The 15,061-nt window shown below is 38.0% G+C and overlaps 1 long non-coding RNA gene across 1 annotated transcript in view; it reads right to left on the bottom strand.

Moving 5' to 3' along the window:
• Positions 1–1,788: 1,788 nt before the first annotated feature.
• Positions 1,789–15,061, bottom strand: part of LOC149122670 (uncharacterized) — a 32,683-nt gene continuing 19,410 nt past the window's right edge. Inside the window, exons 3-4 of the long non-coding RNA XR_016219746.1 lie at positions 8,125–8,222; positions 1,789–2,012 (exon numbers count right to left, since the gene is read on the bottom strand). This is a non-coding gene — a long non-coding RNA (uncharacterized LOC149122670). The remainder of the gene's footprint in view (positions 2,013–8,124; positions 8,223–15,061) is intronic.

Below are 15,061 nucleotides of genomic sequence, written 5' to 3'. Positions count from 1 at the left end.
ATAATATAAGTTGCATCCATATTGTTGCAGATGACAAGATTTCATCTTTCCATGGCTGAGTAGTATTCCACTGTGTATATGTAAAAATGTTTGATTATCCACTCAACATTTGATGGACCATTAGGTTGTTTCTTTGTCTTGGCTATTGTGAAAAGTGCTATAACTAATGTGGCTGTGCTTTTGTCTCTTTAATATACTGATTCCATATCCTTTGGATATATATTCAGTAGTGAGAATGTTGGATAATATGAAGGTTCTATTTTTTTTTAAATATTTAGGAGGGTTCCAAGATGGCCGAAAAGCGACAGGGTGGTCTGAATAAGGCTAAGTGAAATTAGTATTTAAAAAAGTATGGGAAGTCCACTCTCAGGGTAAAGCTGCAGAGGAAACTGCAGTGGGCGGTCCTGTGAAAGCAGTAGAAATGGCCCAGACCTATGTGGAAGGTGTAGACACACAGCAAGGAGCAATGACACAACAAAGGACCCAGCAACTTGGGTCCAGAAAAAAGCATCTGCCCTTGCAAACCTGGTGAGATTGGACAACACGGGTCCACACTGCTGCTGTTGATACAGCTGAAGGGAGTGCTTAGTGACCTGCACCATTTCTGAGTCCTGCCTGGATCCATCAGGGCATCAGGGGCAAGTGCTCACTCAAAGGTGAGGGAATAAGCAGTGTATATCTCTCTTTCCCGTTCTGCCCCCTACAACAGTGATCTGCAGCCAGTAGTGGGAGAGCTGGCACCATTTTTGGACATAAGCAGGTAGCAGCTGCTCCAGTCCTTGTGCATGCACCGGACCACCCTCCACCTAGTCAGCAGGGGCAACCACTACAGTTCAAGAGCAAATGACAGAGACAGCCTCCACGGAGCCAGCTGCACCCACTCGACAATGGGTGGGCAAGGGGAGCCGTCCTTATGGAAGGGAAATGCTATCTGCAGGAATCTCCTAGTGCCCAGCACAATTGTGAAGTGAGTGGAGCAGTGGCTGGCGGGTACTAAGGGCCTGTAATCCAGAGATCTTATCAGAGAGAAAAACCCACATTCCCCAGTGACTCTGAATTGTATTAAGAGGACAAGACTCCATCCAGCTAGCTGGAACACACAGGGACAGTGCTCTGTGATCACCTTAGTCTCCATGCGGGCAGGATGGGCGGAGTGGCCCCAGTTGTACTCCTTGAACCTGAGAGCACTATGTGCTAAGACTGAGAAAACACTGTGACTGCATGAGAGGAAGCAGGGTGTAGCCGGGTTCTGGACAATCACAGAATGCTGCTGCACACTCTCAGAGCTTCTTGGTTGCCCAGAGCAGCTCATAGCAAAGGGAACTCTGCTCACAGGAAGGATAGCACAGATCATATGTGTGGTTCATAAGGCAGTGCGGATGACTGTTGAACACTCTAGGGGCTAACACTTGGGCATTTCTTAGCTTGGAGGAGAAGGAGTAGTCACACCAACAGAGGAGACCATTCCTCTCCATCCGGTTAATGAGAGGAGAGCTACCATTCCCAACTTGGGTGTTATCCTGGATACTGGCCCAATTCTAGAGCACTGGCCAGAGCTCCATGGCCACACCCACTACACACCTCTTGATATTCACTGAAAGTACAGACATTCTACTAAGCCATAGTCATGTAGCTCAAAGATAAAAAGCAATCAGAGGGGGAGAAAACCAACATTCTAGAAAAACTTAAAAATAAATACAGAAATTCAAGAAACAAAAATAAAGAAGACACTATACCCCTACAAAGGAGCACAACATTTCTTTTTTTTTTTTTTAAAGATTTATTTATTTTACTTGAAAGTCAGTTACACAGAGAGAGAAGGAGAGGCTGAGAGAGAGAGAGAGTGAGAGAGAGGTCTTCCATTCGCTGGTTCACTCCCCAGATGGCCACAAGGCCACAGCTGCACTGATTCGAAGCCAGGAGCCAGGAGCTTCCTTCAGGTCTCTCATGTGGGTATAGGGGCCCAAGGACTTGGGCCATCTTCTACTGCTTTCCCAGGCCATAGCAGAGAGCTGGATTGGAAATAGAGCAAATGGGACTCAAACCAGCACCCACATAGGATACCTACACTGCAGGCAGCGGCTTTACCCACTGTGCCACAGTGCCAGCCCCAGGAGCACAACATTTCAATATTAGAATGTCAAGAAAAGAGATTGAGGAAATGCCAGAAATGGAATTCAAAAAATTAATAAGATTACTCAAAAGCAATCATAAGCAAGTCCACCAGCAAAAGAAAACAATATATGATATAAACAATTTTCCCATAAAATTGAGATTTCAAAGAGAAATCAAAATGAAATATCAGAAATGAAAAATACAATAGATCAAATAGAAAATGCAGTGAAAAGCTTTAACAACAGAATTGGAGAGGCAAAAGGAAGGATATCCGAGTTAGAAGACAAATCTCTTGAAATTTTACAGTTGGATCAAAAAAAAAAAAAAAAAGAAGAAATTAGAAAACTTAAAAAAAGTGCTGGAGAACTATGGGATACTATCAAATGATGCAACATACAGGTCTTAAGAGTGTCTAAATCTGTGGAAAGAAAGAAGAGACTAGAAGGCCTATTTAGTGAAATAATATTTCACTAAAATTCACTAATTTGAAGAAACAGAGGAATGTCCAAGTACAGGAAGCTCATAGAACTCCCAATAGACATAACCAGAAAAGATCTTCACCACGACACACTGAGGTCAAATTTTCCACAAGAAAGCATAAGAAAGAATTCTAAAATGTGAATGAGAAAAACACCAGATTAATGTTCAGAGAATCTCTACTTAGACTCACAGATGATTTCTCATCAGAAACCCTACAAGCTAGAAGACAAGATATAGTATAGTTATTAAAAGAAAAAAACTGTCAATCCAAAATACTATAGATTCAAAGCTCTCATTTATGAATGAAGGTAAAATAAAGACCTTCCATAACAAACAGAAATTGAAAGAATTTATCACCACTAGTCCAGCCTTACAAAAGATGCTAAAGGTTGTGGTATACACAGAAACACAGAAAGAAAGCCATCATTATGAAAGAATGTGAATACAGAAAATCCCTCAGTAAAAGTACAAAAGAATTGGCAAACAAAAAAGCTGTCTGCACATTAATGTTTATTGCAGCTCAATTCACAATAGCTAAGACCTGGAACCAACCCAAATGCCCATCAACAGTAGATTGGATAAAGAAATTATGGGACATGTACTCTATAGACTACTATACAGCAGTCAAAAACAACGAAACCCGGTCATTTGCAACAAGATGGAGGAATTTGGAAAACATAATGCTGAGTGAATTAAGCCAGTCCCAAAGGGACAAATATCATATGTTCTCCCTGATCAGTGACAACTAACTGAGCACCAAAGGGGAAACTTGTTGAAGTGAAATGGACACTATGAGAAACAGTGACTTGATCAGCTCTTGTCCTCACGGTTGATGTACAATGTAATACGTTATCCATTTTGGTATTTTTTTGTTCTAGTACCATTGGTTGAACTCTGTAATTAACACACAATTATTCTTAGGTGTTTAAATTTTAACTGAAAAGTGATCCCTGTTAGGAATTTGGAAAACATTATGCTGAGTGAAATAAGCCAATCCCAAAGGGACAAATACCACTTGTTCTCCCTGATAGGTGACAACTAACTGAGAAACAAAAAGGAAACCTGTTAAAGTGAAATGAACACTATGAGAAACGGTGACTTGATCAACCCTCACCCTGACTGTTGATGAGCAGCTTAATATGTTATCCCTCTTAGTATTTTTTTTGTTTGTTCTACTTAATACTTTTGGTTGAATACTGTAATCAATACACAATTCTTCTTAAGTGCTGAAACTTAACTGAAAAGTGATCGCTGTTAAATGTAAGAGTGGGAATAAGAGAGGGAAGAGATGTGCAATTCGGGACATGCTCAAGCTGACTTACCTCAAACGGTAGAGTTAGAAACATACCAGGGTATTCGAATTCAATCCCATCAAGGTGGCATGTACCAATGCCATCTCACTAGTCTCAGTGATCAATTTCTGTTCACAATTGATCATAATGATAGGACTAAGAACCAAAGGGATCACATAAACAAGAATAGTGTCTGCAAATACTAGCTGATAGAATAAAAAAGGGAGAGAACGATCCAACATGGGAAGTGAGATACACAGCAGACCCATAGAATGGCAGATGTCCTAAACAGCACTCTGGCCTCAGAATCAGCCCTTAAGGCATGTGGATCCGGCTGAAAAGCCCATGAGAGTATTCCAGGCATGGAAAGTCAAAACACTCTGGGGGAAAAAAAAAAAAAAACCTAAATGAAAGATCTCCGCGAGTGAGATCCCAGTGGAAAGAACAGGTCTTCAAAGAAGGAGGAGGTACCTTTCTCTGAAGGGAGGAGAGAACTTCCACTTTGACCATGGCCTTGTCTAAATATGATCAGAGTCGGTGAACTCAGGGGGCTTCCATAGCCTTGGCAGCTCATGACAAGAGCCTAGGTTGATTACTGAGGCCATAAACAAGAGTGTCAATTTGTTAAGTCAACAACAGGAGTCACTGTGCACTTACTCCTCATGTAGGATCTTTGGCCTTAGTGCGCTGTACATTGAGATTTAATTTAACTAGTACTCAAACAGTATTTTTCACTTTATGTTTCTGTGTGGGAGCAAACTGTTGAAATCTTTACTTAATGTATGCTAAACTGATCTTCTGTATATAAAGAGAATTGAAAATGAATCTTGGCGTGAATGGAAGGGGAGAGTTAGTGGGAAAGGGGAGGGTTGCAGGTGGGAGGGACGTTATGGTGGGGAAGCCATTGTAATCCATAAGCTGTACTTTGGAAATTTACATTCATTAAATAAAAGTTAAAAAAAAGAAAGCCAAAAAACAGGAACATGCACAGAAAAATGGCAGGGCCAAGTAGTTACTTATCAATAATTATCTTGAATGTAAATGGCTTCAACAAGACCCATCTATATGCTGCCTACAAGAAACACACCTCACCAACAAAGGTACATGTAGACTGAAAGTGAAAGGATGGAAAAAGATATTCCATGCTAATGGAAAGAAAAAGGAGTAGGTGTAGCCATCCTAACATCAGACAAAATAAACATTAACATAAAAACTGCTAAAGAGACAGAGAAGGACACTATGCAATGATTAAGTGATCAATAAAACAGGAAGATGTGACTGTAATAAATGTATATACACCCAATTACAGGGTCTCTGGCTATTAATGGATATAAAGAGAGACATAGACTTCAATAGAATAATAAAACTTCAATACCCCACTTTCATCAATGGATAGATAGTTCAACCAGTCATAAAATCAACAAAGAAACAGCAGATTTAATTGACACTATAGACCAAATGGACCTAATTGGTATCTACAGAACTTTTCATCCAACAGTTGCAGAATACATATTTTTCTCAGCAATGCATAGAACCTTCTCAAGGATAGACCATACACTAGGCTGTAAAGCAAGTCTTAGCAAATTCAAAAAAATCAAAATCATACCATGCACTTCTCTGATCATAACAGATTGAAGCTTGAGATCAGCAACTCACGAATCTCAATAACAGATTCAAACACATGGAGATGACTGAACATCATGCTCCTAAACAACAGTGGGTCATAGAAGAAATCAAAAGATAAATCAAAAATTTCTGTAAACAAATAAAGATAACAATGCTTCATATCAAAATTTATGAGATACAGCAAAACTAATGTTAAGAAGGAAGTTTATAGCAATTAATGCCTACATCAAGAAACTGGAAAGTCACCCAAAAATAAGCTGTCAATGCATCTCAAGGACTTAGAAAAACAAAATAAACCAAACAGAAAATTAGTAGCAGGAAAAAAAATGATTAAAATTAAGCAAGAATTAAACAAAATTGAAACAAAAATACCAAAGATCAATGAATGAAGACAATTCACTCAGACCAAATGGGATTTATCCCTGGAAGGCAGGGATGGTTCAACATCCAAAAATCAATAAATGTGATATACCACATTAACAAACAGAAGACCAAAACCATATGATTATCTCAGTAGCTGCAGAGAAAGCATTTGACAAAATTCAACAACCTTTTTGATGAAAACCTTAAGCAAATTGGGTATAGAAGGAACATTCCTCAACATCATCAAAGCTATTTACAACAAACCCATAGCCAGCATCCTACTGAATGGTAGAAATTTGGAAGCATTCTCATTAAGATCTAGAAGCAGAAAGGATGCCTGCTGTCAACATTAATATTTAACATGGACCTGGAGGTTTTAGCCAGAGCCATCAGGCAAGAAAAGGAAATCAAAGGCATACAAATAGGGAAGGGAGAAGTCAAACTATCCTTATTTGCTGATGATATGATTCTATATACAGGGAACCCAAAAGACTCCATGAAGAGACTATAGCAACTCATAGAAGAGTTTGGTAAAGTCGCAGGATATAAAATCAACACACAAAAATCAACAGCCTTCATATAAACAGACAATACCATAGCTGAGAAAGAACTTCTAAGATCAATCCCATTCATAATAGCTACAAAAAATTTAAATCAAAATACCAACAACATTCTTCTCAGATCTAGAAAAATGGTGCTAAAATCATATGGAAACACAACAGACCTCAAATAGCTAAAGTAACGTTAAACAATAAAAAAACTGGAGATATCACAATACCAGACCTCAAGACATACTATAGGACTGTTATAATCAAAACAGGCTGGTACTGGCACAAAAACAGATGTGTAGGCCAATAGAAACTGCAGAAATCAATCCATGCATCCACAACCAACTTATCTTTGACAAAAAATAATCTCTTGTGAAATGTACAGCTTGCGAATATTTTATCTCATTTGTGAGGATGTTTCTTTATTCTTTTGGGTTTTTCCTTTGGTGTGCTGAAGCTCTTTAGTTTTATGAAATCCTGTTTGTTCATTTTTTATTTTATTTCTGGTGCTTTGGGGTCAGATCCAGATATCATTGCCTACTCCAATGTGCTGTAGTGATTTGCATATGCTTTCATTTAATAGTTTCAACATTTCAGATCTTACATTTAGAGTTTTAATCATTTTGAGACTATTTTTAACATGATGAGAAATAGAGGTTAGTTTAATTCTTGTGCATATGGACATCTAATATTCTCAGCACCGTTTAATGAAAAGACTGTCTTGGGGTTGGCACTGTTGCGTAGCAGGTTAAGCCACTGCCTGCAGTGCCAGCATCCCATATGGTTGTCAGTTCAAGACCAGGCTGCTCCACTTCTGATCCTGCTCTCTGCTATGTCCTGGGAAGGCAGTAGAAGATGGCCCAAGTCCTTGGGCCCCTGCACCTTCATGGGATACCCAGAAGAAACTCCTGGCTCCTGGCTTCAGATCGGCACAGCTCCGGCCATTGCAGCCAATTGGGGAGTGAACCAGCAGATGGAAGACCTCTCTCCCTGTCTCTATACCCCTTTGTAACTCTTTTAAAAAATAAAATAAATCTTAAAAAAGAGAAAAGTCTGTCCTCTTGCCAATACATGTTTTTAGCACCACTGTCAAACATAAGTAGGCCCTCAATGCATGGGTTTACTTCTAAGGTCGCTATTCTGTTCCTTTGGTTCTGTTTTTGTGTATGGTTCCATTTTCATAACTTAAAAGACTTACAGAATTCTACTTCAAGTAAAGATAGAGTAACAAGGAACACACCTAATTCTCCCATACAATACATTTAAAAAATAGAAAAGCAGACAGGAGACAAGCATTCAGGTCTTAGAAAATAGGCAGAGCAGGACTGTCATTTCTGAGACAAAGAAAACAAATAACGTGAACCTCACAGTCGTGATGGCTTTCTCCTTTTCCTATGCTTTAGAGCAAGGGTGAAGGACCCTGTGGAGCCCAGTAAAAAAATCTATGAGAAGAAAAAAATATTTTGGGGGAGATCAAGGAAGTTCTTTGCAAGAAGAGAATGGACATAACAGAGATAGAGTGAGAGAGGGAGAGAGAGATCAGTTATTCATCAAGTCTTTGATGAGTACTAAACCATGCATGCTAAATTGAAATGTCATAAAATGAATCAAAATCAAACATAGAAGTAAAACAATTATCAGAGCTCAAAGACGTTGGGGAGATATTCTAGTTCTAGACCTTAAGAATGGAGAACACTTACCTAGATGGGTAAGGCCACCACCTGCAATGCCAGCATCCTATATGGGCACCAGTTCGAGTCCAAGCTGCTCCAGTTTTGATCAAGCTCTCTGCTATGTCCTGGAAAAGCAGTAGAAGATGGCCTGAGTCCTTGAGCCCCTGAACCCACGTGGGAAGACCTAGAGGGATATCCTGGCTCCTGGTTTCGGATCGGCGCAGCTTCAGCCATTGCAGCCAATTGGGGAGTGAACTAGAAGATGGAAGACCTGTCTCTTCTGCCTCTCCCTCTCCTTCTATGTAGCTCTTTCAAATAAATAAACAAACATAAAAAAAGAATGGTGAACACTCAAATAGAGGGTCAAGCTTCAGTAAAAGTTATTACAGAAGGAAAGTTTTCTAAATTTACCCTTGTAAAATTTTTTGAAAAGATCAAATTAATCCCAAGTCAACTGTTTATAAACTTGCAGAACGGAACACTTTTAAAGGAAGACAGCAAAATCTAGAAACTCCACAATGCAATGTAACTGTCTGGTATCCAACAAATTATTATAACTATCAAACATGAAAATATGACCCATATCAAGTACAAAGTGTAGTCATTGCAACCACACAAAAAAATAGTCAAAGTGATAAATTAGGGGCTGGTGCTGTGGTGAAGTGGGTTAAAGCCCTGTCCTGAAGCGATGGCATCCCATATGGGTGCCAGTTCTAGTCCCAGCTGCTCCTCTTCTGATCCAGCTCTCTGCCATGGCCTGGATAGCAGTAAAAGATGGCTACAGTCCTTGGGCCCCTGAACCCGCGTAGGAGACCTGGAAGAAGCTCCTGGCTCCTGGCTTCAGATCGGCGCAGCTCCGGCCTTTGCGGCCATCTGGGGAGTGCACCAGTGGATGGAAGACCTCTCTTTCTGTCTCTAACTCTCTCTGTAACTCTACCTTTCAAATAAATAAAATAAATCTTAAAAAAAGATAAATTAGCAAATCAATGATTAAGTAGCTGTTACAACCATACATATATATTTAAAAGAAAATATGAACATAATAAGGAGAGTAACACCACATATAAAAATGCACCAAATGGAACTTCTAACATGGAAAAATAAAGTGCTCTAAATGAGCAAATCTCTAGATGATAAAAATAGCTGATTAGTCCTTATACAAATAAAGAGGAGTAAGTAAAAAAGAAACAAAGTAAAAAAGTAAAAAGAAAAAATAAACAAATCTCAGTGTGATATCAAGTATTCTAACATATATGGTAACAGATTCCCAGAAAGGGACATGAGGGAGAACTAAAAAAAAAAAAAATATGGATGAAAATGATAGACTCACAGATCCATGATCCACAAATAGTAACGAGTTACATTCAGCACACATGTAAATACACAAACAGCATACATCAAAGTTCATCAGATCTAATTTGCTTGAATCCAGTAACCAAATGAATAATGTGAAAGTACTGAATAAAGATTCACATTATATACTGATAGAACACTGTAGGAAAATTAGAGTGACTATAGACCTCCCAGAAAAAAATATGTTTTTCAAAAGACAATGAATTTACAATTTTAAAGCACTAAAGGAAAACAGATCTGATAAACTAGACTTATCTAGTCAAAAATGAATCACTTTAAAATTCAGATCATTATGTTGAGAGAAATAAGCCAGACACAAAAAGACAAATACTCCATGGTCTCTCTTATATGTGGGAGCTAAAATTAAAAACAAATAATTCAAACTGAACATGGAATGTTGATTACTAGATGTTGTGAGGTGTGAAAGGGATAAAAGAAGTTCAGATTAAAAAATTGGGGAGCGAGGGTTGGTTCATGGACTGTGACAAAGACACTGATATGAGATGTTAATAGGAGAAATGAATGGGGCTATATGGGAACTCTGAATTACTATCTCACAATTATATTTGGTAAATTTGCAATTATTCTGAAATAAAATGTTCGAAAAATTAAATAACATGCAGGTTTATTTTATACATGAACATGCAGATTTCTTTTATATGTGCTGCACCCATAAAGGCACAATCTCTCCCACTGTAAATTTGCTGCACTAGTGTGGCATATATATTACATCTGATGAAGCAATAAGGACCCATTATCATCAGCATTTAGTTTTTGTGCTATGCATCCTCTGGATTGTGGCAAACATATAATGAAGTATATCTAATATGAAAATATCTATTGGACAATTTTTCTGTCCTGATTCCCCTGTGCTTACCTTGTTCATCCCCTCCTTCTACCAAATGCTGGCAATCACTGGCCTTTTTACAATGGTAGAGAGTAGCTTCCTTGTCTCTTTATAGCTTATGGCATTTATGTCCCAATAAAACACAGGTCATATTCCATTTTTCTATGATAAATATGAGATTCCTGACATAACAAAAATTCCTAGTCATTCTAATCAGGTTGTTATATACAAAGAAAAACTACAGATTAGAGGGGAAATGGGAAAAAATTTCCAAGCTGATTGTGATATATTTATGGCTAGGTCACAGATTGCGCTATCTCAATTGAGGTGTCTCAAAATCTTACATGGTTATTCGGACACAACTTCAAAACATGGAGGTATTTTCAAAGAATGATATACATGTTCTATTCCATAACAACTGCCAATTATGGAAGGGTAAAAACAGGCAATAAGTAAACAAAAATCCACCAATGAAGCAATGAAATGAAAAAGAATACTTTCGTAATTTTCAGTGCAATTTATCATTCTATATTGTGATCGATTTCTTATAACCCTGTTATTCCTTATAAACCAAACTAAAGAAACTACTTGTAATACAAACACCAGGTTCAGCAGGAACACTTAATTGCCTTTCATCCTTGCAAATGTATCTGAATCACAGTCTTGTGATCCAAAGATACAATTAGAATGCTTATCTTTCATTCTTTCTAAAAGGTCTTATTTCCGGCAGAAAGAAACTGTAATAATTTTTTCATCCTGAATCTGTAATGTGTTTCACCTTTTACTGACATATAATTGCAAATAAAATTATCTTTAGGATGCATTATGAGTCAGAAAATTGGTTGGAATATGGATCCTGATTGGTAATTGCTACATTAAAAATTGGCCAAAATTTTGTATCTATAAAAAATCTTTGATATAAAAAATCACTGCAGAGTACCACTTAGAAAATTAATGCATGTTGTGTAAGGAAATTATGTAAAACAGTCAAGATGCTAATCTTTTAGAATATCATTATTTTGTTAATGGTTTCTTGTGTGATTATTTTCAAAGTCTAAAATAAAGCACACAAAATGATTCTCTATGTGCTTAAATATTAAAAGCTTCAGGAAATGATAATATTCATACTACAAAGATAAATTTGAACATATAAACTGCATATAAATTCAAGAAGGGAGCTGAAGATAATTTTTTTTTAATTTTTAAGCTGTGTTTCAGATCTGCAGATGCTAAAAAAATCCCAATTGATATTTTGTTCTCATCATTAATGCAGTTTTCTAGTGTCTCCCAGAATTTTAAATCTTGACCACAGAGAAATTCAGTCCTTCAGTGGCAAAGATGTATAGTAGTGGTCTAGTATAGAAAGGAAATGAAGGGAATTTTCATCTTATAAAAGAATGGTTCATGAATAAAACTAGGCATATAGTAAGTATATAATAGGTGTTTGATTTATAGGTTACAAGTATAAATTATCCACCTGCTCCAGTTTCCACTTATTGTCATGATATGTCAAAATGGGTTGACTAAAACTTTTGCTGCACATCAAAGCACCCTATAGAACTTGAAGAATATTGATACCTATTAACTACTAAGTCAGAAGCACTCATTTCTTTAAACCTTTCCTGGTGATTCTAATGGACACCCAGAGCTGAGAACCAATAGTTTTCACCTTTGTAAAATGATCTAATTACACTGGATTCTGCTTGGAAGTATTGGAATGGAATAATTCAATTTGCAGCTATTTAATGATTGATTATATTTCTTAAGCATTAAAGATAACTTGGCATTCCTTATTTGGAAAGTAATTGCAGTCTACTTTTTTAAAAAATAAATTTACCAGTAGTTTAAAAGTAATCTTTTAGTATATGTCATCTTTATGCCCCCATTGCCCTTAAAACTTAGAAAAATAAGTGTTTATTATTTGAAAAAGCATGTTTAAAAATTGCAGGTGAGAAATGTTGTCAATGATAATTACTTGTTGTCTTAATATGGCCACTTCAACCATTTATTGGATTAAAGTGGCCTTGTATTGTAGGGTTTGATGATTCAGATATGTTCTTTAAAAATATCATTGTCCTAAATTTCTAAAAGCTTTCTGGTCAAGAACTTAAGTAGTTTGGCTCAACTACTGTGTTTATAATTAAAATGGATATTACATCATTTAATAGAAGAAATGGTTATGGCTTATCTGAAAAGAATGACAGCATGGCTTGGTATAGACTTAAAAGAGTACATGTTGTGAAAATTTTATAATGTGGAATGATCATTGAAATAGGAAGGACTTTAGTAATTGTATTTCCTGAATAAATGTATGTTTATGAAAAAAATCCCAATTGATTTAAAAGAACTCCATTTTTTAAACAAACACAATGAATTACAAATAACATCAGATTTTAACAAAAGCTTCAAATCCATTGAGAATGTGAATCATATGAAATTATCAAGCCAGTAGTAGAGAAAGTAAAGACATGTTTAGCAATGCAAAGAAAATGATTACCTTTAATATAATCTTCCACTGAATTAGGTGTCATTCAAGTAGAGCAGATAAGTACACCAGGGAATAGTATATTGTAACAAGCAATGCATTAAAATACCAGAATGTTGAAACAACATGGTCAGAAGGGGAGATGAAGAAGATAGGTCTAGAAAATAGATTTTCCTAAGGCATTTTAAAGTATTTGATTGAATATCATGTGTATTGGAGTACTGAGGGTAAAAAAATAACCTTATACTAGTGTAGTAGCTTGTCCATTTCAAAGGAGGCATCATATTTCCCTGATGGGCATTTGATAGATTTGAGAATGAAGAAACAAATAATGCCACCATTTTTATTGTATTATGTAATAAAACTGACAAAATAAATACAATGTTACAGTTTTATTCTTTTTTTTTTTTTTTTGACAGGCAGAGTGGACAGTGAGAGAGAGAGACAGAGAGAGAAAGGTCTTCCTTTTTGCCATTGGTTCACCCACCAATGGCCGCCGTGGCCGGCGCGCTGTGGCCGGCGCACCACGCTGATCCGATGGCAGGAGCCAGGTACTTATCCTGGTCTCCCATGGGGTGCAGGGTCCAAGTACTTGGGCCATCTTCCACTGCACTCCCTGGCCACAGCAGAGAGCTGGCCTGGAAGCGGGGTAACCGGGACAGAATCTGGCGCCCTGACCGGGACTAGAACCCGGTGTGCCAGCGCCGCAAGGCGGAGGATTAGCCTAGTGAGCCACAGCGCCAGCCAATGTTACAGTTTTAAAGTAAAAAACAAAACTGTCATCCACATATGATATTATTGTTCATGTCTGGCATTGTGGTGTAGTGTATTAAACCGCTCCCTGCAACCCCAAGGTCCCATATAGATGCTGGTTTGAGTCCTGGCTACTCCACTTCGATCCAGCTCCCAGCTAATGTGCGTGCGAATCCAGCGAAAGATAAGCTAAGTGCTTGGACCCCTGACCCACATGGGAGACCTGGATGATGATGCTCTGGTTACTGACTTTGGCCTGGCACATTCCTGGCCATTGAAGCCATTTGGGGAATGAACCAGCAGATGGGCAATAGATCTCTCTCGATCTCTCGATCTCTCTCTCTCTCTCTCTCTCAATCTCTCTCTCTTTCTGTAACTGTCCTTTTTTGTTTTTTAATTTGACGGGTAGAGTTATAGACAGTGAGAGACAGAGACAGAGAGAAAGGTCTTCTTTCCATTGGTTCACTCCCCAAATGGCCACTACAACCGGCACTGCACCAAACTGAAGCCAGGATCCAGGTGCTTCTTCTTGGTCTCCCATGCGGGTGCTGGCGCCCAAGCTCTTGGGCCATCCTCCACTGCCTTTCTGGGCCACGGCAGAGAGCTGGACTGGAAGAGGAGCAGCCGGGACTAGAAGCCGGCACCCATATGGGATGCTGGCGCCACAGGCAGAGGATTAACCAAGTGAGCCATGGCACCAGCCCCTGTAACTGTGTTTCAAATAAATAAATCTTAAAAACAAAGAGAATCCTTTGGTAAAATTTAAGAATTTATAGAATACTTATGGTTGCTAGAAATTGTTTAATAAATTGCTATTGCAATTTCATACTTTCAATAAAGTATTAGTAAGATCTATTTTAGAGGTTTTCTTAATTTTGCAAAGAACATGTGTGTGTGTGTGTGTGTGTGTGTGTGTGTGTTTGGTGTTTGGGTAGAACAGGAAGAGGGACACATAGACCACAAAAGGGTTTAAGATCAGCAATAGATGGTGGGATGACTTCAGTTTGGTATAATTGATTTACTAGATAAAAGGCCAATCTGAATATATTGATAAGGTAAGAAAACTGCATCATAATTACATTAGTTACATTGATAATTCCTCTGATAAATATGGGTTTTTAAAAATTTTTGCTTGATTATTTTAAATATTTATTTTACTTATTTGAAAGGCAGAATGCTGGGGGCTGGGAGGAGTGGGAGAGAAAACTTCTACCACTGGTTCACTCTCCACATGGCTGTAGTAACCAGAGTTGAGCCAGTGGAAGCCAAGCACCACAAACTCCACCCAAAGTACTTGGGCCATCTTCCCATGCTTTCCCAGACACATTAATAGAGTGTTGGACAAAAAGGAAAGCAGCCAGGACTTGAACTGGTGCTAGGATATGGGGTGTCAGTGTTGCAAATAGAGACTTAACCTGCTGTGCCACAACTCTGGCCTCTGATTTGTTTGTTTTATCAAGGATTCACTTTGATGAACAAGAAACAACCCAAAAGGATCATAAGTGTGATACAGTAATGTCTGGTGG

The sequence above is a fragment of the Oryctolagus cuniculus genome, chromosome 13 (genome assembly GCF_051225735.1).
Source record: "Oryctolagus cuniculus isolate XC-2025 breed Fujian yellow rabbit chromosome 13, ASM5122573v1, whole genome shotgun sequence".
Lineage (NCBI taxonomy): Eukaryota > Metazoa > Chordata > Mammalia > Lagomorpha > Leporidae > Oryctolagus > Oryctolagus cuniculus.
This window is presented reverse-complemented; position numbering and strand designations above follow the sequence as displayed.